Here is a 25,842-nt window from a genome sequence, read left to right on the forward strand (position 1 = left end):
GATCTTGTCCACAATGACCCTTTTTTCTCGTTCATATCCTTGGATAGATTACGCATGGATGTGGATTGCACAATGAAGAAATTCTATCAAAATACATAAAGAAATGATATGCAACCTCCCTATAGCATTCAAATAAGCGGAGCCGAGGTATGTTAGGTGATTTCACCTGTCGTACCCAAACTTTTGGGCAAAAACAAAACAACAAATTTTTATTTTTTAAACAACATAAACTCATAACATAGTCTACATTAAAAGAGATCAATAGAGTTTTGTCTTAACTAAGATGTATATAGAGTTGTTCTCTAAAGTTGGATTGAATTAACTAAATCAAATAAGTGACATTAATTAATGGAGATTAACTATTCTCAAGAGGGTTGTCGCATTTTAATTAGTTAGATTAATTTTCTTAAAATAAGTTGTCGTTAAATAAAGTCGTGGATTATTTAAATACCTAAATCACCTTGAATTCATTTCTGATTGAACAATGATAAAGAATTCTCAATTTTTAAATTAATTGATTGAATGCATGCCAATTTCATTATTTAAATCTAACCATCATAGGCTCAAATTTCACAAGGTCATTAGTAAAATAAATTGAGTTTTATACTAATAAATTTTAATATTTCCCTAACCCTTTTATTTTGGCGATATAATTCATCTGGCCAACATTGGTCTCAAAGGCTTATAATTCATAAATTAATTAACAATTTCCCTTTTTAAAATTTCCCCGATTACAATATAACCTAACGTCCACAATTAATCAAAGATATCAATTAACTATATAGTTTCCCTAATTAATTAAATTAAATCGATTAAGTGAATAATGTATCCCATTAAAATTAATCTCCCTTTTAAACCCCTTTAAAATAACTATATCAAAATTTAGTTCTCTTAAAAAAAAAAAGTGTAACAATTCAACTATTAAATAACCCTAAATATTAGCTATAATTTCAAGGCTTAATTCAAATTCCCCCCCCCACTCAAATTCACATGCGAACCCTAAATTTTAAAAATGATCCATTTATAATAAAGACTAAAAATGCTTTTATTATTATTATGCTAACCCTAACCCGGAATTGGGTTAGGGTTGCATTTCCTCCTCTCTCTTTTTTTATATTTAAAATCCCTTTCTTTTTTTTTTTCTTTTCTTTTTTCTATTTCTCATACCCTACCTCGAAAAGGGTTAGGGTTTATTATATTGTTTTTTTTTTGTGTTTTTCATGGTGTGTGTGTGTGTGACTATGCAGGTACAGGGTCGGGGATGGCAGCCATCAGAGGTGTGGAGCAGCGAGTTTGAAGAAGGGGGGAGGAGGGAGAGCGACGACATTCATGGGGAAACCCATGGTGGCGGCCCCGACACCGCCCACCGTGGACACCCACAGTGGTGGCGCTGACGCTGCCCACTGTGGTTACCCATAGTGGTGGACTCGGCTCCGCCCACTATGGGTTTCTACAGTGGCGGTGCCCACACCACCCACTATGGTTGCCCACAATGGCGGAGTCAGCTCCGCCCACTGTGGGTTTCCACAGTGGCGGTGTAGCCCACGACACCTCCCATAAGGATGGTGGGGGTAGAGTTTCGCCCCCCCCCCCAAGAAATTATTATGTTTTTTTCTTTATTTAATTTTTAAATATATATATATATATATATATATATATATATATATATATATATATATATATATGCACACAGTTTGCTTAAATGGTTTTGTTTTTTTTTCTTTTTCTTTAAAAAAAAGATATGTGTCTACATTTATATTTAAGTTTATATATATATATATCAGGGTCAGAATGGTTAAAGGCTCCCTTTTTTTTTACAACAATGTATTTTCTCTTGGCAGCTATACCAACAACAACCTAAAATAAATAATGTTTTTTTTTTCTAATTCTCCTGTTTATAGATTAATAATCTGAAATGAACAAACAGAAGTAGGAAAATGATAAAGGTAAGAGAAAAAAAAAAACAATATAATTAATTATGTCTGCAGGGCATTTCCAACTTCATTTAGATGCCTATAGTAAGGGTAAACTTTCATGGTTCTGCTCTAGTTTCTTATTTATTTTATTTTATTCTGTGTAAGCTAAAATGACAACAACATCAACATTTTTTATTGTAGGAAAATACTCAGAATACATTTCATTTCTCTTTTTTTTTGAACACATACAGCAAAGACTTTATTAACAGGCTGAGCTACAACAATACCTATTCTTCCTTTGACAATCATACTCACAACACGCTACAGATTATAAATCAGCTTTATCCCTTTTATTTTGTTCTAAGTAAATATAAAAGGATAGTAAGCAAGAAACATGTAAATATTGAAGGAAATACCTAGATACACATTGCATTTCTTTTCTGTATTTCTTTATTAAAATTTTAGGGATGCAAAATGATAGACTTCATTTTAAGACAAAAATAAACAAATTTAACAGGAGACTAAATAGATTACAGAACTTAGATGCTTTTCTCATATGATATTTCAAATGCTATAGTCAACGTTTACAATGGGAGGGGATAACCCAACTGATCTCTCATTTCAATGATGAGGACTTAAATACAATAATACATCTCTCCACACAGAAAATAAAACCACATACAGCTACTTATTTACATTTCTACAACAAATCATAGAATTCTATTTTAATTTTTTGCATCTGAATAAAAATCTGCAACCAAATAAATCTGCAACTCCTAGACTCTTTTCCCAGCAACCTGCATACAGAGTTTTAGGGTTGTGACCATGGGGTGCTCACCTCCCAGCCTAGGCTTACTAGAAGCCTTCCCCGAGCTTGGAGAACCAAGACCTAGATGGGGTTACAACCAAGCAACACAACAAGCAAAGGGGAAAATCACCATAATAGACACATCCCTTCCCAAGCTGAAACTCCATCACAAAATGCGATGTCTTACTAGGGTGGAAGTGGACCAAGTACCCTGGGGGAGAATTCTGCTAGATAGAACTCACAGCCAACTCATGGCATCCATGAAAGCATAACCAAAAATCATCCTTAACCCCTACACCCTTATGACCCCCCAAAAGGCAAACATGTCATATTTGCTCCCCTTATGACCTCCAAGTGAATTAACACAAAAGAAAAGCAACAAGGGTCTCATGGACAAACCCTTGAGATCACTCTCATAATGAGATCTCTCACCCTAAGGGTTGTCAAGCTCCTTCCACCCCCAACACGAATTTGTCCTCCCAAGGAAAGGATAGTCTTGAACACTTCTCAAGCACAACAATACATAAAACAAAAATAAGCAAGAATTCACATAAATTTTTACAAGTACAACACAAATAAAAATAGAACAATTTTCATTCAAGCATTCTAGATCATATTCACATTTACATATGAAGGAAAAGATAACACCAACCTTGAACTGCCAAGGGAATCTAGGGGAAAGCTTGATGAAGAGCAACCCAATCCTCAATCTTTTCTGCAATACTTAGCCCAAATTTTCTATCCCCCAAAACTGGTTTTTCTCTAAAAATTTCTCCAAAAAATCTCCAAGGATGGAGAGTGGGTGATTATCTCACTAAGCTTCCATTCCTAGCCTAAGAAGGCCTCTCTCACTCCTTCCAACCTCTTGGATAGAGTGAGGGATCCCCCATTGGATTGGTCTTCCCTAGGTCTTACACACTCCCTAACCAAGGCACCTAGAGAAGGGAAATGGAATGGGAAAGAGGGATTACACCCATCGAGAAGGTTATCCTACCAAGGATGGCACTCCTATAGATGGAATTCGTCCGTCTTGGGAAAACCACTTTTTTGGGTGGTTAAACAAGCCCTAAGGGAAAGACACATGGCCAATTTTGGCCTTCACCCATAGGTACCCCATGAGGCCTAATAAAAATGCTCTAAAATTGACTCTAGGAGTTGATTTGACCCTTAGAAAGTCCACCTAAAGTTAACCTACGGGTCAACTCTAAGTTGACCCTCCTTGTGGCTCACTAACCTAGATTTCTTTGTTCCTTCAAGGATAATTAGGAGATATAACAATTAACAAAAAAATAAAACTCTCCAAAAAGGTGACATGACAAATTGACAACACAACATACTACATAGGTGTCAAGTGACACTACAAGATAATTCCACATCATAAATACACACATGGCAATTGTCCCTTAAATGATTTAAACAATTCAATACATACAATTTACACTCATGCAACATTTTACATTTACAAATAAAATACAATACATATGGGGTGTTGCCTCTCCAAATAGACAACCCCTTGTTTTACGGACACACATAGGCCTAGGCTTGATTCTCCATAATATTTCCATGGTCACATGGATAATTTCTTGCACATCTCAATTTAAACATTAGTACTTCCCAATAGCCTCATATAATATAAAACACATAATTAGAATATAATACAATCATTCTGCACAGACTTGACATTATAAAATACGATTGTCACATATAAAAGCAATTCATCATAATCCTCAAAATTTGATCCATTTACCAGATATGGAAACATATTTCTAGCATTATAACAAATCCTAAAATTCAGATAATAACATACATCATCTCAATGTTACCCTATTCTAGGATCATATAAGATTCTATAACCACAAGGCAAAGCAATGAAGCATCAATATATATCAATATTACCAAATTCGTGGGACCATATAAAGTTCTATATCCATAGTGTGTCAAAACAAGCATCCATAATAGTTCTAATATGAAAATTACTAAAGAGATAGGATGAGTCGGAGTAGGGCCTCACACCCTCCCCCTCTAGGCACGAACGTCCTCCTAGAGTTCATCAAAAAGATGAGGGTACTATGATCTGATACGTGCTGCATCCTCCCATGAAGCTGTAACCTCATCATAGGAATCCCACTGGACCCTAACTTGGTCCAACTCTCGACCTCAAAGGGCCAATGTCTACTGAGCCAAAATGTGAATGGGCTCCAAAGCTAGCTGCCTGTCTGACTACACTTGCAAGGCATCCCAATCTAAAATATGAGACTCATCATAGATATACTTCCTCAAACTGACACATGAAACACATCATGGATGCGTGACAGGCTAGGTGGAAAAGCTAGGCAATAAGCAACTGGTCCTATCCTCTCAAGGATCTCAAAAGGTTTGACAAAGTGAGGTGCAAGCTTAGAACCCTTTCCATAAGGGATCAGACTCTTATGCGGTCGCACTCTCAGAAAAACTTTTTCCCCAACCATGTAACTCCGGTCTATCCTCTTTGCATCTGCATATTTCTTCTTCCTATCCTTTTCCTCTCTAAGGTCCTGTCTAATCAAAATTACCTGCTGCTCCATATCATGAACCATCTCAGGGCCTATAGCCACTCTATCCTCAATACAGTCCCAACTCAAAGTTGTCCTACATGGTCTGCCGTACAAAGCCTGAAAAGGTGGCATCCCCAAGGAAGTGTGATGCCGATTATTATAGGCAAATTCTACTAAATGTAGGTACTCCTCCCATCGGGTCTGATGATCCATGACATACATGCGGAGCATATCCTCTAACACCTGGTTAACCCGCTCTGTCTGTCCATCTATTTATGGATGATAGGCTGTGCTAAAATTGAGCTTGGTGCCCAAAGCCGCCTGTAATTCCTTCCAAAAGGATGAAGTGAAGAGGGAATCCCTATCAAAAAAATCTTGCGTGGAACACCATGAAGCCTGACAATGTCTCGCAAGAACACCTATGCTATTGCTGGAGCTGTGAAGGTAGTCCAAACTGGTGAGAAGTGGGCCACTTTGGTCAACTTGTCAACTGTCACCAAGATAGCATCATGGAGACAAGATGACATGGGAAGACCAATGATGAAGTCCATGGATATAGTATCCCACTTCCACTCTGGTATAGCATGGGACTGGAGTAACCCACCTAGATGGTGGTGCTCCACCTTGACTCTCTAACACTCAAGGCATCAAGCTACTAACTCAACGATAACTTGCTGCATTCCTGGCCAATGATATAACTGCCTCAAGTCAGCATGCATCTTCTTAACCCCAGGATGTGTTGCATAAGGAGCTCTATGAGCCTCCATGATAATGAAATCTCACAATCCCCCAGAAGAGGGTACATAGATGCACCCTCTATGGCATAATAAACCATTAGACTCTAAAGAGTAATCCACAAACTTCCCCTCTAGGGCCTCCTGAGATCGGATCCTCTAACAAACCTCTAGATACCATCCATCCTCTGGAAATCGTTGCAAAATACGATCTCTCAAATCTATGCTCATAGATATTGTGTAAACCTCATGTCATCTCCTACTTAGGACATTTGTGACTACGTTCTCCTTCCCTTCGATGTAGTTGACATCAAAATCATACTCACAAAGGAACTCCATCCATCTCCTCTGATGTGCATTAAGGTTAGGCTAGGTGAAGATGTACTGCAAACTCTGATGGTCTGAATGAAGCTCAAAGTGATGACCTAAAAGGAAGTGTCTCCACCTCACAAGTGCATGTACAACTACTACAAGCTCTAGGTCATGTGTAGGGTAGTTGAGCTCATGAGTCTTAAGTTTCCTAGACTCGTATGCTATAACTCTACCCTCCTGCATAAGGACTGCTCCCAATCCATCTAAGGAAGCATCGGTGCATACCATGAAGTTGGCCATGGGGTCTGGCACAATAAGAATGGGTGCACTAGTAAGTGCCCTTTTCAGATCCTGAAAAGCCCTTTCACATTTCTCTGTCCACTTGAATTTATTCCCTTTTTGCTGGAGGGATGTGATGGGGTGTGCAACTCTAGAAAATCCCTCAACAAAGCGTTTGTAGTATCCTACTAAACCCATGAAGCTCCTGACCTCTGTCACACTGCTAGGCACTGGCCAATCCATAATAGCTCTGATCTTTGATGGGTCAACTGAGATCCCATCACTGGATATAACATGCCCTAGGTACTTGACCTCTGATCTAAAGAAAGCACATTTTGACAAACTGCCGAACAACTGGTTGTCCCTCAAACACTACAAAACCTGCCTCAAATGCTCCTCATGCTCCTTCTCATTCCAAGAATAAATCAATATGTCATCGAGGAACACAATCACAAATCGGTTGAGGAAGGTGTGGAATACCCTATTCATGAGACTCATGAATATAGCTGGAGCATTCGTAAGACCGAATGGGACCACAGTGAACTCATAGTGGCCATATCTGGTGCAAAACACAGTCTTGTGGATATCACTTTCCACAATCCTCAACTGATGATATCCTGACTTCAGGTCTATTTTGGAAAACACTTTAGCACCCTGAAGCTGATCAAACAAGTCATCGATCTTGGGCAAGGGATAGCGGTTCTTGACGATTACTTTATTCAGTTGCCTATAATCCATACACAACCAAAGGGACCCATCTTTCTTCTTCATGAAGATGACTTGTACACCCCAAGGGGAGATGCTAGGATGAATGTGACCCTTCTCTAAGAGTTCCTCTAGCTATATCTTGACCTCATTAAGCTCATGAGTGGTCATCCTATACGGTGCTCTTGAAACTGGCTCGGCTCCCAGTACCAAATCTATGTGGAAGTCAATCTCTCTGCTAGGTGGCATACTAGGTAGCTCGGCTGGAAACACATCTACAAATGCCTCAAGGATGGGATGATCATCTATGGAAGGCTCCTTCTCATTTTCTTCCTCTCTATCATTGATAGTGATAGCAAACAACTGGCATCCCTTTCACATGCTCTACTTAAGCTACATAGCGAATATCATACGAAGAGACATGGGTCTCTGAATCCCAGTGATTACTATGGGAGCACCATGATCATCCTCACACTTAATCTTTTTCAAGTGACAATCCATCTTGGCTCTATGGGTGTAAATCCAATCCATGCCAAGTACGATGCCATAAGATCTAAGTGGCGTAACTCTAAGGTCTACTAAGGTGGTGGTATTACCAATCTAGAGCGGACATCCCCTAACCTTTGAATCCACTGACACTCTAGCCCCCGAAGCTAACTCCACTTCCCAGCTGACACCTTGCCTAACTACCACTAGCCCGCAATGCTCCACAACCAATGGAGATATAAAGGAGTCAGTCATTCCTGAGTCAAATAATATTGAAATACTGCTACCTCTGATCTTACGTGCAACCTCGATGACTGTGGCCTAGTGCTCTTCTTGGTAGTTGTCAACCGCTATGAAGACTCTATGGGACTTGCCCATATCCCCAACTGTAGGCTCTGATGTTGCCATCCTCTAATTTCCTATCATTTGACCCTACAAACATTCTCTCACCATGTGTCCCATGGCTCCACACGTGAAGCAAGCACCGCATGCCTGGAACTGTGCGCCCTAAGGCCTAGAAATAGGATGCCCACTTGTCTAGCTAGAACCACTGTACCCACCCCTGGAGGACTGTTGAGTCCATGCCGAGGGTGTGTATGTACCTTGTGCTCTCTGGTCATGCCTAGGACCCTGTGACTGCCACTGCTTGGGCCTGAGCCCTCCTATCCTTGAGGGGGCCTCTGTCTCTGACTCTACTGTGGCTGCTACGGAGGAGGGGGTTTATAGGACCCTGAAACATTTCTATGGTTGCCTTTCCAATGGGGTTTCTGAAACCCGAAAGACTAGGGTGCCGAGTTTCGGTTCTAGAACTGATCCCTTGTGTCCTGTGGCCTGACTTGGATCTCCTCGGCTATCAGGGCCTTCTCCACGGCAACCCAAAGGCTTCCTAGAGTGGCCATCCTCACCGGTCCTGCTATCCCAACATTAAGTCCCCTGACAAATTGGTTGATGAGCAGCTTCTCATCCTTTAGGTAATCTACATAAGGTAGGAGCTCAATAAACTTACTCTCGTACTGGGTCACTGAGAGATCCTTCTGCTGGAGGTCGTGGAACTCATTGATCCTATGCTGGCTAAAGTGCTCTAATAGGTACCTCTCTCTAAACCTCTTTGTGAAGATTTCCCATGTGTTGGTATCTATAGTGAGTCCACACTTGAATTCCTCCTGTTTCCACCATGTGGAGGCTGTCGATCTCAGAAGGTGGGCTGCAACTCGTGCCTTCAGATTGCTTTCATAAGATCGCAATGCGAAGCACCGATCTAGGCTCAAAAGTAATGCCTCAACCTCTACCCCATCAGTAGATCCTCCAAAAGATGGTGGCTAGAGGTGCAAAACCTCTCTAATCAGATCTCCTGGTTCCCGACGTGCTCTCTCAAAGTACACAAGTGCTACTATTGGAGGTGGTCCAGGCAGGTGAACAGACTCCGGCTCATGTTCTACCTCACCCTCTATGGGATTAGGAGGTGGACTCCTACTCTATTCCCTATCTACTGACCTATGACTCCCTGAGTTCTAATTATCTGTATGACGGTCCACTATTGGAAGCCTATCCTGCACTATCCCAATCAAGTTCTAAAGTGCTAGCAAGATGTCTCGGTCAGGGTCAACGGGTGGTTTGGGAGGAGCTTTCGGGTTCCCTTCTAGAACCGGTTCCTCCCTGTCAACATCCTCGCGTGCCATACGTGTATGCTTAGGACCCCTTCCATGCTTGCGAGCTTGTCGCGTAGTCGGAAGCATCCTAATTAATCTAGAATAAATAAATAAATAAATAATTTTTTTGGGGAAAATTTGATTAATTTAGATAATTAAAGCAAAATGTAATGGAGTAAGGTTCCTAGTGTTGGAAACCTTTCTCTGATACCAAAATGTCATGCCCAAACTTTTGGGCAAAAATGAAACAACAAATTTTATTTTTTAAACAGCATAAACTCATAATATAGTCTGCATTAAAAGAGATCAATAGAGTTTTGTCTTAACTAAGATGTATATAGAGTTGTTCTCTAAAGTTGGATTGAATTAACTAAATCAAATAAGCGACGTTAATTAATGGAGATTAACTATTCTCAAGAGGGTTGTCGCATTTTAATTAGTTAGATTAATTTTCTTAAAATAAGCTACCATTAAATAAAGTCACGGATTATTTAAATACCTAAATCGCCTTGAATTCATTTCTGACTGAACAATGATAAAGAATTCTCAATTTTTAAATTAATTGATTGAATGCATGCCATTTTCATTATTTAAATCTAACCATCATAGGCTCAAATTTCACAAGGTCATTAGTCAAATAAATTCAGTTTTATACTAATAAATTTTAATATTTCCCTAACCTTTTTATTTTGGCGATATAATTCATCTGGCCAACACTGGTCTCAAAGGCTTATAATTCATAAATTAATTAACAATTTCCCTTTTTAAATTTTCCCCAATTACAATATAACCTAACGTCCACAATTAGTTGAAGATATCAATTAACTATATAGTTTCCCTAATTAATTAAATTAAATTGATTAAGTGAATAATGTATCACTTTAACATTAATCTCCCTTTTAAACCCCTTTAAAATAACTATATCAAAATTTAATTCTCTTAATAAAAAAAAAGTGTAACAATTCAACTATTAAATAACCCTAAATATTAGCTATAATTTGAAGGCTTAATTCAAATTCCCCCCCCCCCTCAAATTCACATGCAAACCCTAAATTTTAAAAATGATCCATTTATAATAAAGACTAAAAATGCTTTTATTATTATTATGCTAACCCTAACCCGAAATTGGGTTAGGGTTGCATTTCCTCCTCTCTTTTTTTTTATATTTAAAATCCCTTTCTTTTTTTTTTTCTATTTCTCATACCCTACCCCGAAAGGGTTAGGGTTTATTATATTGTTTTTTTTTTGTGTTTTTCATGGTGTGTGTGTGTGTGACTGTGTAGGTATGGGGTCAGGCATGGCAGCCATGAGAGGTGTGGAGCGGCGAGTTTGAAGAAGGGGGGAGGAGGGATAGTGGTGGCGTTCACGAGGGAGCCCATGGTGGCCACCCCTACGCCACCCACTGTGGACACCCACAATTGTGGCGCTGACGCCGCCCACTATGGTTGCCCACAGTGGCAAACTCAGCTCCGCCCACTATGGGTTTCCACAGTGGCGGCACCAACACCACCCACTATGGTTGCCCACAGTAGCGGAGTCGGCTCCGCCCACTGTGGGTTTCCACAGTGCCAGCGCAACCCGTGGCACCTCCCATAAGGATGGTGGGGGTAGGGTTTCGGGCCCCCCCCCAAGACATTATTAAGTTTTTTTCTTTATTTAATTTTTTTAAATATATTTATATATATATATATATATATATATATATATATATCAGGCTCAAAATGGTTAAAGGCTCCCTTTTTTTTTACAACAATGTATTTTCTCTTTGCAGCTATACCAATAGCAACCTAAAATAAATAATGTTTTTTTTTTTTGTTTTAATTCTCTTGTTTATAGATTAATAATCTAAAATGAACAAACAGAAGCAGGAAAATGATAGAGGTAAGAGAAAAAAAATAATAATAGAATTAATTATGTTTGCAAGGCATTTCCAACTTCATTTAGATGCCTATAGTAAGGGTAAACTTTCATGGTTCTACTCTAGTTTCTTGTTTATTTTATTTTATTCTGTGTAAGCTAAAATGACAACAACATCAACATTCTATATTGCAGGAAAATACTCAGAATACATTCCATTTCTCTTTTTTTTTTAACACATACAACAAAGACTTTATTAACAGGCTTAGCTATAGCAATACCTATTCTTCCTTTGATAGTCATACTCACAACAAGCTACAGATTATAAATCAGCTTTATCCCTTTTATTTTGTTCTAAGTAAATATAAAAGGACAGTAAGCAAGCAACATGTAAATATTGTAGGAAATACCTAGATACACATTGCATTTCTTTTCTGTATTTCTTTATTAAAATTTCAAGGATGCAAAATGACAGACTTCATTTTAAGACAAAAATAAACAAAGTTAATAGCAGACTAAATAGATTACAGAACTTAGATGCTTTTCTCATATGATATTTCAAATGCTATAGTCAACATTTACAATGGGAGGGAATAACCCAACTGATCTCTCATTTCAATGATGAGGACTTAAATACAATAATACATCTCTCCACATAGAAAATAAAACCACATACAGCTCCTTATTTACATTTCTGCAACAAAACATAGAATTATATTTTGCTTTTCTGCATCTGAATAAAAATCTGCAAGCAAACAAATCTGCAACTCCTAGATTCTTTTCCCAGCAACCTACATGCAGAATTTTAGGGCTGTGACCATGGGGTGCTCACCTCCCAGCCTAGGCTTACTAGAAGCCTTCCCCGAGCTTGGAGAACCAAGACCTAGACGGGGTTACAACCAAGAAACACAACAAGCAAAGGGGAAAATCAACACAATAGACACATCCCTTCCCAAGTTGAAACTCCATCACAAAATGTGATGTCTTGCTAGGGTGGAAGTGGACCAAGTACCCTAGGGGAGAATTCTGCTAGATAGAACTCACGGCCAACTCATGGCATCCATGAAAGCATAACCAAAAAGCATCCTTAACCCCTACACCCTTATGACCCCCAAAAAGGCAAACATGCCATATTTGCTCCCTTTATGACCCCAAAGTGAATTAACACAAAAGAAAAGCAGAAAGGGTCTCATGGATAGACCCTTGAGATCACTCTCATAATGAGAGCCTCTCACCCTAAGGGTTGTCAAGCTCCTTCCACCCCCAAGACCAATCTATCCTCCCAAGGAAAGGATGGTCTTGAACACTCCCCAAGCGCAACAATACATAAAACAGAAATAAGCAAGAATTCACATAAATTTTTACAAGTACAACACAAGCAAAAATACAACAATTTTCATTCAAGCATTCTAGATCATATTCACATTTACATATGGAGGAAAAGATAACACCAACCTTGAACTGCCAAGGGAATCTAGGGGAAAGCTTGATAAAGAGAAGCCCAATCCTCAATCTTTTCTACAATACTTAGCCCAAATTTTCTATCCCCCAAAACTGGTTTTCCTTCAAAAATTTCTCCAAAAAATCTCCAAGGATGGAGAGTGGCTGATTAGCTCACTAAGCTTCCATTCCTAGCCTAAGAAGGCCTCTCTCACTCCTTCCAACCTCTTGGATAGAGTGAGGGATCCCCCATTGGATTGGTCTTCCCTAGGTCTTACACACTCCCTAAGCAAGGTAGCTAGAGAAGGGAAATGGAATGGGAAAGAAGAATTACACCCATCAAGAAGGTTATCCTACCAAGGATGGCACTCCTATAGATGGAATTCGTCCATCTTGGGAAAACCACTTTTTTGGGTGGTTAAACAAGCCCTAAGGGAAAGACACATGGCCAATTTTGGCCTTCACCCATAGGTACCCCATGAGGCCTAATAAAAATGCTCTAAAATTGACTCTAGGAGTTGATTTGACCCTTAGAAAGTCCACCTAAAGTTAACCTACGCGTCAACTCTAAGTTGACCCTCCTTGTGGCTTACTAACCTAGATTTCTTGGTTCCTTCAAGGATAATTAGGAGATATAACAATTAACAAAAGAATAAAACTCTCCAAAAAGGTGACATGACAAATTGCCAACACAACAAACTACATAGGTGTCAAGTGACACTACAAGATAATTCCACATCATAAATACACACATGGCAATTGTCCCTTAAATGATTTAAACAATTCAATACATACAATTTACACTCATGCAACATTTTACATTTACGAATAAATTACAATACATACGGGGTGTTGCCTCTCCAAATAGACAACCGCTGGTTTTACGAACTCACATAGGCCTAGGCTTGATTCTCCATAATATTTTCATTGTCATATGGATAATTTCCTACACATCTCAATTTAAACATTAGTACTTCCCAATAGCCTCATATAATATAAAACAATAATTAGAATACAATACAATCGTTCTGCACAGACTTGACATTATAAAATACGATTGTCACATATAAAAGCAATTCATCATAATCCTCAAAATTTGATCCATTTACAAGATATGCAAACATATTTCTAGCATTATAACAAATCTTGAAATTCAGATAATAACATACATCATCTCAATGTTACCCTATTCTAGGATCATATAAGATTCTATAACCAGAAGGCATAGAAATGAAGCATCAGTATATATCAATATTACCAAATTTGTGGGACCATATAAAGTTCTATATCCATAGTGTGTCAAAACAAGCATCCATAATAGTTCCAATATGAAAATAACTGAAGAGATAGGATGGGTTGGGGTAGGGCCTCACATCACCTTGATGTGAAGGCTTGTATCACAGACACCCAACTAATTTAGATGTTTCCAGATCATTGGAATCATTCCTACAAGAAGAAAACAAGAAAATATTATGCCCTCAATCCTTGCTCCTCTTAGCCAAGATAGACTTCTTCGAGTTACTCAGAGGGATAATAATCGAAAACCAATATAAAAGACAACACACAAATAAAATTTCCATGCATAGCTCAAACTGTTTAGTGATTTTTTTCCATTATGTTGTTTTGCTTGTTAAGTCAGTGATAAAACTCTTCAGTAGTTAGGAGATAGGTAGCTGACTTGCAGTGGATGACCAGGTTTCACTGACATAAGGATGACTTGTTTGACAATGCTTAGGATATGTAAATTGCTCAGTCGATTACCCTAAGACTAGGACAGTGAATGGTTTCAAGCCATGAGGGTTCCAACGAACCAAGATGTCACAAAAGTAACTGAAATATGTACAAGCAAAAGCAAAGATGCATGAAAGCAGGAATGCCAACGTTGCGTTGATAGATGGAGCGCTTAAGTACAAGAGGTGCCTGTTTGCCAGGTTTTCACCTGCTTGGTAGAGATGCATATATTTTTTTTACCAAGGTGCCTGTTTACCAGGTTTTCACTAGGGCATTTTCTCTCTTTTTTCATGTTTTTCTTCTATTTTTCTTTTTCTCTTTTTTTTTTTTGAATTTCTTCATGACTTTTTCTGATTTTTTTTAGGATTTTTTTTTTTTCAGGACATTTTATGATTTTTTTAAGGACTTTTTCACTGTGTAAGCTGCTGAAGCAGAGAATATTTAGGTGAAGAAATTCTTCAGATGGATGGTGTTGATCGGTTCGTGGAGCTTTTCTCCTTTTGATGTTGAGAGTTGATAGGTACCAGAGCCAAAAGCTGTAATAATGATATAGGGACCCAGCCAGTTGGGTTCAAACTTCCCTTTGTTGTCTCGAAACTATTGATTTTTAGGATTTTCTCTTAGAACTAAGTCACCAACCTAAAATTCTCGGTGTTGAACTTTTTTTTTATATCCTTAGGAAATTCTCTTTTGATATGCTCTAAGATGATCAACTGCCACTTGTCGGTGTTCATCCAGCAATTCGAGCTCTTGCAATCTAGATATTCTATAGTCTTCATCAGTAACAAGACCTTGCAAGGAAACTCTTAGAGATGGTATTTCTACTTCACTAGGTAATACTGCTTCGGACCCATACACCAAAGAGAAAGGTGTAGCCCCAGTAGGTGTTCTAATACTTGTTCTATAAGCCCATAATGCAGGATTGAGCTGTAGATGCCAATCCTTCCTGGATTTGTTCACTGTTCTGTGCAAGATAGTCAGTAGGTTTTTGTTAGATGCCTCTGCTTGTCCATTACCTTGAGGGTAATATATTGAGGACCAATATTGTTTGATTTTAAATTTCTCACAGAGTTCGTCTAGATCTTTGTTCTTGAATTGTCCTCCATTGTCAGTTATAATGGATGAAGGTATACCATACCTGCAGATGACATAATTAAGAATAAAGAAAGCTACTTGTTTGCCTATTGCCTTGATGAGTGGAACTGTTTCTACCCACTTAGTGAAGTACTCAGTGGCAGTGATAATAAATTTGTGTCCACTAGATGATGTAGGATATATTTGGCCAATTAGATCAAATGCCCACTATTGAAAGGGCTAGTGTGTCACAAAGGGTATGAGATCCCTTGCTGGAGCGTGTATAAGGTGCCCATGCAATTGACACTTTTCACAAGTTTTAGAAAATTTAATAGCCTCTTTCTCCATGTCTGGTCAGTAGTAGCCAGCACTTAGTTGTTTTTGTGCTAAAGTTAGACTGTTTGAATAGGATCCACAAACACCTTCATGAACCTCAGATAATGCACGTTGGGACTCCTCAATTTCTAGACATCTAAGCAAAGTATTATCTAAACCTTGCCTGAATAGGTCGTTAGTAATGATGACATACTGTGATGCATTTTGGATTAGGTTCATTTTTTCATTTCGGGAAAGATTAGTAGGGACAACTTGGTCACGCAGGTAAGAGTAAATGTGGCTATATTGAGATGAGTCATGTCCAATAATAGAACATACCATCTAGGACTCGGGAGAATCATAAGCAGGGTACTGTAACTCTTCCACCAGGAATTCAAAGAGAAAATTAGACTCTTGTTATGGTATAGATGCCAAAGTGGCCATTGCATCCACTGCTCTATTTGTTGTTCTGGGGATATGCTGAAATGATACGGAGGTAAAGTATTTCTTGAGATCATCCACCATTCTCTTATAAGGAATCAATTTCTCATCTCTTGTCTGATATAGGTCATTGATTTGGTTGATGATGAGTTGCAAATCTCCATGGATGTGTAATTCAACAATCTTCCACTCGATGGCCAGCTTGATCCCATTTACCAAAGCTTCATATTCTGCAATGTTGTTTGTGCAAGGGAAGAGAATTTTGTAAGCTTTTGGAATTGAGTATTTTTGGGGAGTAATAAAAAGTATCCCGACACCAGAACCATGTTGAGTGAAAGACCCATCAAAGAACATCTTCCATGATTGTTCAGTAAGGTGCATGATTGATTCATCTGGGAATTCTATATGCAGAGGTTGATTGTCTTCAAGTGGAGCATCAACAAGTTGGTTTGCAATAACCCATCCTTTGATGGCTTTACATTCCACATATTCAATATAAAATTTCGTAAGAACCATGACCCATTTGGCCAGTCTCCTTGTAAGCATTGCTTTATTGAGAAGATATTTGAGTGGATCGATCTTAGCTACTAGCTTAATAGAGTGTGCCAACATATAGTGCCTTAATTTTTGTGATGCAAAGACCAATGCTAGGCATTCTTTCTCTATTATAGTGTAGTTCATTTCATATGACACCAATGTTATGCTAATGAAATAGATAGCTCATTCCTTTTTATTGTCATCATGTTGTGTTAGAAGTGCCCCCAGTGAAGTATTTGTAGCTAATATGTACAAGATCAGTGGCTTACCTTGAATCGGTGGCATTAATATGGGTGGATTAGAAAGATATTCTTTGATTTGTTGTAAATGTTGTTCACAATCTTTATCCTAGTTCTATTGAATTCCTTTCCTTAATACCTTCATGAAGGGTTGAGCTTTGTCTCAGCTAGCTGAGATATAAAACACCTTATTGATTGAAGATGGCCCTGTAAACTTCTCATTTGAGTGATGTTCTTGGGTAGAGGCATTTCCTTTATAGCTTGGACCTTTTCAGGATCAACCTCAATTCCTTTTTTTGAAATTATGTAACCAAACAATTTTCCTTTTGTTACCCCAAATGCACACTTTTTAGGATTTAACCGGAGCTTGAATCTTTCCATTCTATCTAGTATGAGGCCTAGCTCTTGAATATGCGTAGATCTCTTCATAGTCTTTACTAGGGTGTCATCAACATAATCTTCCATATTTTTATGCATCATATCATGGAAGATAGTGGTTATTTCTCTTTGGTAAGTTGCCCCTGCGTTCTTTAGACCAAACGACATAACATTCCAGCAGAAGGTTCCCCATGCACATGTGAAAGTTGTTTTTTCTTGATCTTCAGGTGCTATCTTGATCTAATTGTAACTAGAGAATCCACCCATTAATGAATACATCTTATATCTAGCAGTCATATCTACTATCATGTCAATGTTGGGCAATGGAAAATAGTCTTTCGGACATGCTTTGTTGAGATCCCTGAAGTCTGTGCAAACTCTAATGGATTTGTCTGCCTTTGATACAAGTACTATATTTGATATCCATTCTGCATAGTCTATAGCTCTAATAAATCCAACTTTCAGTAATTTTTCTAGTTCAGCCTTGACTAGCAGTGCCACATGAGGATGCATCTTACAAAGCTTTTGCTTGACTGGTTTAACTCCTGGTATAATAGAGAGATGATGCATGGTGAGATCAAGATCTAGTCTTGGCATATCTGAGTATGTCCATGCAAAGTTGATCTTCTTTTCTAAAAAATGTTGCTGAAAGCTTTTAACTCTTTTGCTGATAGTTATTGAGCTAAATGAATGATGTGTGGTGTCTCTTGACTCCTAATGTTCATTGGCTGAGTTGGCTCGATCAATATGGAAGATCTCTCCTGGAAGTGACTTGGTAGTATATCAAGTATCTCACCTTCAAGCACCTCAGAGAGGTTTTCACCTTTAGGTACGTCCTTTATTTTCTCTTGTTTAGATTTTGGCACCGCCACAATGTGGTTTTTGCCATTAGATCTTTTATTTTTATTTTTCTTGGTTTTTCGACTAAGATACTTGATATCTGCTTCAGTCCTATTTTCATTATGTTCACTAGTGGAAGAGTACATGGGTTCAACTGCATTGAGATAATAGGCTAATGTATGCTGATTAGCAAAAGTAGGTACATTCAAGGGTTGGTTATAAAGAGCACAATCAATCAATTTTGGACGCATTAAGGATAAGCTTGGAATAGGCTCAAGGGAGTTCATAGTACTATCATCATGGCTTTAGACCGACCAGTTGAGTTCCAAAAGACTACCTTGCGTATGTCTCTCGAGGCTAGGAAGAGTTACGACATGATTATCAAAATTCATGTAGTATTTATTGGACCTAACCCAACTGACCTACTTCTAGCGTCGTCACCTACTTCAAATTGGACTACATATCATGGTGTGACAGTAGACAGTATCTCATCATTCATGAATGAGTATTCATAATGTATTGTTGAATAGTTGTTGTTATAAATAGAGCTCTTGTCTGAGTCATCAGAGTCATAGGATGAAGTTGCTGACTCATCTTCAAGTGGCTTAGCAAAGGTATATATAGTATCAACACCCACATCTTTGATGTTGCAAGTTCCTTCATGATTTGGTTCATTTATTGCTTGTATTTGACACACTTGTGGACATGGCTTTGATAGTTATGTTAATCCCTATCGTCTCTTCCATTTACCTTCCTCTGGACTGATGACTAGTTCTATTTCTGTAGCTTCTAATTCTTCTTTTGTAGGTCTGTACCTGATTTGTCCTACCTCATTAGAGGTAGAGTTAGTAGGTGAAGAAATTACTTGTGTCCTTTCTTCCTCCATCTGTCATTCATAGTCTTCTTGTCTTTTTAGTCTAATTTCTTCTATTTCCTTTTGTATTTTTAGGCGTATCAACTCTTGTGCATCATCTGTGATATCACTGGATTCTTTAGGGGTTTCTGTAGTAGATGTATCTAAGAGATGGTCAGGACCCCATTCATACTCATTTGAATTAGTTTCCGAATCATCTACTTGTTGTCTACCAGTATATGTGAAACAATTCTCATATCCTCTGGGACTTCTACTTCATGTGGTATCATAGCTGATATAACTGGAACTTGATTACCATCTGTTTCCTCTCTCTGGGTGGGCAATTCTTTTTGTTCACTGTCACATTCCTCCTAAGTTTGTTGAGTATTAATTTCTTGTGTTGTTAAAGGTAGTACCTTTTTCTTCCACTTACGTTGATGGTGGGGCATGTGCTTCTGATCTGATGACTTTCTTGGATCATATCCTAGTCTAGCTTTATAATTGGCAGACTTAGTTTGTAACTGAATAGGTTCAACAATACCTTTTTGACGTTTTCCAAGAGGACCAGTACCTGAATATCCCATGCGTTGAAGCATCTTATAGCCCGGACCATATTGTGTCGGAGAAATCTCACAATGTCATATTTCTTCATTCGCACCGTCTCCTTTGAAAAGTGACTTGAGAACATAATCCTCTTGTATTTCACTCGCAAGAGAAGTAGAGGATTGTATAAAGACACCATCGTAAATGACTTTTGGAGTTGAAGTTTGTGGCTTCATAGCCTCTGATGGTTTTCCTGACTATCTTGGTGATGGAGGAAGAGACATTAGTGAGAGTATAGGATCTATTTTGTAGCCATCTATACCAGTATTTGTGATTTTCAATTTCTTTTGTAAATATTTCAACAAAGATTCTGAACTTTCAGTTGTGGATGCAGCTCTATTATGAGGAACAAAAGCATCAACACTCTATGTTAAAGCATTGTAGGCATAACTTGTATCAGTAGGAATACTGACTTCAACTCTATTATAAGGAAACTTCAGGCATTGATGATACATAGATGGTACTACATTCATTTCATGAATCCATTGCCTACCTAGTAAAATGTTGTATGAAAGTCAAAGATCCAGGACTTGAAAAATGACATCTCTTTCTACAAGTCCTACCCTGATTAGTAATCGCACCAGACCCTTAGAGGTTCTTTCTTCTTCATCATAAGCCTTGATTGTTATTTTCTTTATTGGATCAATAACATTTGCAAAAAATCCCAGCTGTGTCAGTAGATTGTATGTAGAGATATTCAACCCAGCGCCTCCATCTATCAAAACATGTTTAAGTTGGTGTTTATGGATCATGGCTTCAATGTGTAATGGCTTGTTATGTGGGTGACTCAGTGAGTTATCATCTTCTTTAGAGAAAGTGAGATAATGAGGTGAAGTCAGGTGACTCCCCATAGACTGAAACTGATCTATGTCTAAATCTTTACAGACACTGGTGGTAAGTAGAGCCTTGTACAGGACCTCTCTATGAGTAGAAGAAACCTTAAGCAGTTCCAAAATGGAGATTTGAGCATTGGTTCTCTTCAATTGTTCGACAATACTATAACCAAGAGAAGACGATGAAGCTAGTTGTTTTGATTTAGCCATGATTGTGTCTATTTGTTTATTTGGTAGATTTGATGTTGTTTGATCGAAAGTTGAGGAACTAGCTCCTGGGAGAGTAATCTTCCTTTGAGCACGAGTCATGGCATTAGCAGCTTGTGCTTGATTTTGGTGATCTGGGACTATGATCACATTGCAATATTCAGTTTGAGCAGATTCAATCATGTTGATCACATTATTGTTGTTAGAGTAAGTATAATTGACTCTAGCCCCTCCCTTGGATTTTGAGGAATCTCCTTGTTCATAAGTGGGTAAGGGATCTTTAAATGCCTTATGATCAACATTAGTCGTGTGATTTCCAACAATGATCTTGCCTGCATCAAAGAGATCTTGGATTTCAAGTCAGAGTTTCATGCAATTGTTTATGTTATGTCCCTTGTTCTGATGGTAGTCACAGTATTCGTTTTCTCTCCACCATTTGGGTCTAATTTCTGGGTCATATGGTCTAGAGTTGTCTGGTAATGTTATCAGATTATTTTCCAATAAAGTTTTAACAGATGATTCATATGATTCATCTAGAGGAGTAAAATCATACTTAGGCTTTGAAAGCCAAGGTTTTTCTTTAAACCATTCTCTTGTTTTCTTTGGGGGATTCTCTGTTGTAGTTTCAACTACCTTGAGTGCTTGCGTGCCACTGGCCAAGTTAAATATTGTGGATTTTGTTTTTACTTGGACAGTATCTACCACTCCATCATTAACAACGTTCTTGTTTCTATCTTTTCCATATTTCTAGTATTTACTCTTTTCTTTAGAGCTAGAACCTTGTGATGTTTCTTTCCAAAGTGATATATCTCCCTTTTTGATAAGCACGTCTTCCATTCTGAGGGCATTATCTACTTCTAGGTACTTCGGCTTCAGGAGGTTCAGGAAGCTTAGATTTAGTCGATGAGGAATCACTGTTAGTGGCATGATTTCTAAAGTCATCATGAGTGTCTCGTTTATTAGCTTCTCTTTCTTGTCTTTCCCCAGACATGGTGGGAGATAGGGGCTGACCAAAGATTGGTATGTCGTAAATTGGTATCTATGATGAGGATGGTTTATTGTAAAAGGGGTTTTCCACAAAGAATGGATTGTCTTTTGACACAAAGGGCATTTCTTTTTCTTTGTCCCTTTTGCTGCAAGAATTTCTAGTTTGAACAGGCATTTGTAACCGATAGGACCAAGAGCTAGATGTGTTGTAGAAGTCAAGATCAAATTTTAGCTAGTAGTTCATTTAACATCGTGATTGAGAGAAGTAACTAAGATCTGGTCTAGTTCTAGGAATAATCTATCTTGTGTAAGACGTTATCTAAGTTAACTTAGGTTTGATAAGATATTTGTTTGAACTAGCTTAAAGATGATCGACAAAATCATGCAACACAATAGCAGGGGTACACTATAAAGATTGTTTATGGTCAAGAGGATGATAACCAATTTAAGGCTCGTTGTAGACTTTTTTGGACAGGTTTGACTATTCTAGATTGGCAAAATCAAAGACTCGTATGACAGAATTTCTGAAACTGCATGACAGTATAACAGGTACAGGACAACGACAGTTCTATTTCGTACGAGTTGCTATCTAGTATCGTACGACAAATGGGTAGGTCCTAAATGACAAATAATTCTGAGCAGTTATGTTTTGTACAACATAGGATTTAGCTTAAAATGACAGACTACTAGGTTTCATATGACAGAGAATTGAGCTTTGTAGAACAATTTAGTAGACTCGTACAACACATAATATGGTGTAGGATGACAAATGACCAGGCTCGTATGACTGGTAACAAGATAGAAACAAAATTCTAAGTTTTTCAATGGCTAGGTATGACAACTGAGTATGACCAATTCTGAGATGGACTAATTTTTTACCAGGATAGACTAGTTTGTGACACTGACAGTTTTGATCACTGAGTTTGTTGATTTGTTTTCCCCAGTTTTAGTTTGAGGGATGAAAACACAGAAAACACGTAGTATGAATAGTAACTCCAATCATAGCATGCAAACCCTATGGAAGTTAGCTTAGAGAAGAAAACCTTTGCTTGCTGACTTAGGTACATGCCCAATAGCTAATCAGAATATGGCCATTGAGTCTCACGCAATGGATTCTCAACGCCGTATTATCTGACTCCAAATGCTAATGGGGGCACAATATGGCAAGTGTCATGGGAGAGTTACTATCTCTCTTGCACAAATATTATCAACCTTTCAGAGGTGAATCAGGTAGCTTCTAATTTTAATTGGATCTAGTAAGGGTTCCATTTGACACATCGAGGTATAAACTCAATTAAGAGGTCTCCCAGCCTTGAAAACCAAGGTTTAATATACTCGAAGGTACTGAGGAGAGCTATTCTTGAGCACTGCCGTCGACTTGATTTTCATCAAATCACATTTATTTTATAGTGGGTTGGAGTACTTGGCATTTAGCCATTCCCACTTAGGTCGTTCCCCTCACACCGGCCATAACGGCTTTAAGAGTTTTTCAACCCCTTGGGAGGGCAAGCCTGCTAAAGATGTACAAATCTCAAACAAAGAAAAAGCCTCAAGGGTCTAGATTTTTTATTGTCTTAGAAAGACAAGAGCATACTCTCCCACCTCTCAGAATTTTCCAAAAAAAGCACAAAAGATAGATTTGTTAATTACCCAGATAGCAAGTTAGGTGCCTAGAAAAATTAAAGAATACCTGATGTTTGATTGATTTCTCTTTTAGGCAATCTACAAAAACAACGTATCAGTAGTCACATTGTTTTTATTCTTTAACAGGCGTATGTTTGATTGATAAATTCTTTAACAAGTGTCCTACAAGAAACTGGTTAGGCTGTGAAAATCTCAGGCAGACAAAAGATAATTCAGGGTCAGTGTTAGCATAATCAAAATTTAATTCAAGCAAAAACCCTGAAAAATAATTTGTTTTTAATCTATCAGAAAACATAATCGTACGACAATCCTCATAAAATAGAACGACAAAAAAATTTTATCGTACAAGTCAGAAATCAATACAGAATGACAAAAGATATCATAAGCAGTATGTCGTACGAGTCAGAAATCAATACAGAACGAAAGAAGATAACAAAAATAGTGTGTCGTACGAGTCCATATTCTGATTCGTACAAAAATTAATAGCATATAATATTGTGTTGTATGATAAACCACAGGCCTCAATATAATGTTGTACAATGCAGTGAAACTGCTCGTACGACATTTCATAGAGAGTGTACGGACAAAACCTGTAGGATAAAAAGAATGATTTTGAGGCCGAAAAAGTAGTTTTCTGCCCCATGGTGGGCGCTAGATATGTGTGTGTGAAAAGTGGACCTGGATCTGTATCTACAATACACAACACTTCAATTAAGTCATTACATGCATGGTTAGATAGATATAGACATGAATATGAAAACCATAAAAAATCAACCCATTGCCTTCTAAAAGATGCGAGTATAAGATTGCTCTCAGATTTGTATAAGCAATCCAATGACTAGACAACACCAAGATGAAGGATTTTAATCTATATGAGCATGATATTAATGATAGATGGATGCAAGATTAATCTAACAAGATTCAAGCAATATTAAGCTAAATGATTTAATCAATATGAAATAATTAATATGCAATATTCTCAATGAACCTAGAGAAAAAATAGTATAATAACAATATATTCTCCAGGATTTTTGAATGAGAGATGAGAGCCTGAATTTATAGAAAATTCAGAAAGAAACCAAAGGCTGAGATCAAATGATGATGAGCGGTCAAGATTTTCCAAGAGGAAGAACAATCCAAGTGAATTGATGTGATTGGATGCTTTTCTCAATTTTAAAGGAAATTGAACTAAAATTAAGATAAAAATCAAGAAAAATTGATTTATTCTCTGTTTCATTCAATTTTAATATTTAATTGTTTTAATTGCTTTCTCTGAGATTATCCATCAAATTTTAATTAGTTTTTCAAGATTATCTCCAATTGATTTCTTTTCTCAATTTTTAATTCTTTCTTGGTCAATTAATTCCTTTTTTTGATTTATTTCCATTTTTTAAGATTTGTGCTCAATTGATTTATTTAATTAAATTCCTCTTTTTGATGATTTAATGGCAAATTGATTTATTTAATTAAATATGCAAACGATATTTAATTAAAATAAATAAGATAATTGTTTAAAATGGTTTACTTGGAATGTTTGATTAATTAAATAAATATTTAATTAATATTGATTGATTAATTTTGCCATGTGACATTGATGATTTAAGAAATTAATTGTGTGCTCAAGATTTATTTAATTGCCTTTGGTTAGGACCTTGGGGATGTTGTCGAGATTAGGGGCTCATGGTTTAGATGAGCATTTTTAGGGTATTACAGATGGTTACTCACATTGCCATATTTATGGAATAGAAAAAGAATGCATGGCAGAGAATAATGCAGACTCTGATGATAATGATTTCTTACATTCACACAATGAAGACCAGTATGAATGGGACTACCTTTCACAAATGGGCGCTTCTAACAAAATCAACATCAATGATCTCCAGATGATGGATATTAACTTTGATTGGAATGAACCTCATCCCACTGATGTACTTCATCATACTGTTGTTAACTTCATTTCCACAAGTAAAATAAATCTCCACCATGCCCTTCACCAACCAGCTTCTTCTAGTAGTGATACTTTCCCTTTGGTAGCAAAACAAAAACTTGCACTTGAGCTTATTCTTACCCATTATGCATCTCATCAAACCATACCACCTCTCCATATGATTATACAAGGGACTGCAAGCACTGGCAAATCCTATTTGATACAATGCATTAGAAAAAAACTTAACCTTTCCACTAATCTAGAGCATAATCATTTGCTTGTGCTTGCCCCAACAGGCATTTCTGTATATAATATTCAAGCAACAACAATCCATGCTACCCTATGCATCCCTCTTAGAGATATGAAACCTTTGACAGGCCAATCTTTAATTTTCTTCCAAGAACAATATAAACAATTGCAATATATTCTAATTGATGAAATGAGCTTTTTGGGTCCTAAATTGCTTTTGAAAATTAACAGCAGATTACGACAAACATTTCCTCATAAACAACA

Source organism: Cryptomeria japonica, chromosome 10 (genome assembly GCF_030272615.1).
Source record: "Cryptomeria japonica chromosome 10, Sugi_1.0, whole genome shotgun sequence".
Classification (NCBI taxonomy): Eukaryota; Viridiplantae; Streptophyta; class Pinopsida; order Cupressales; family Cupressaceae; genus Cryptomeria; species Cryptomeria japonica.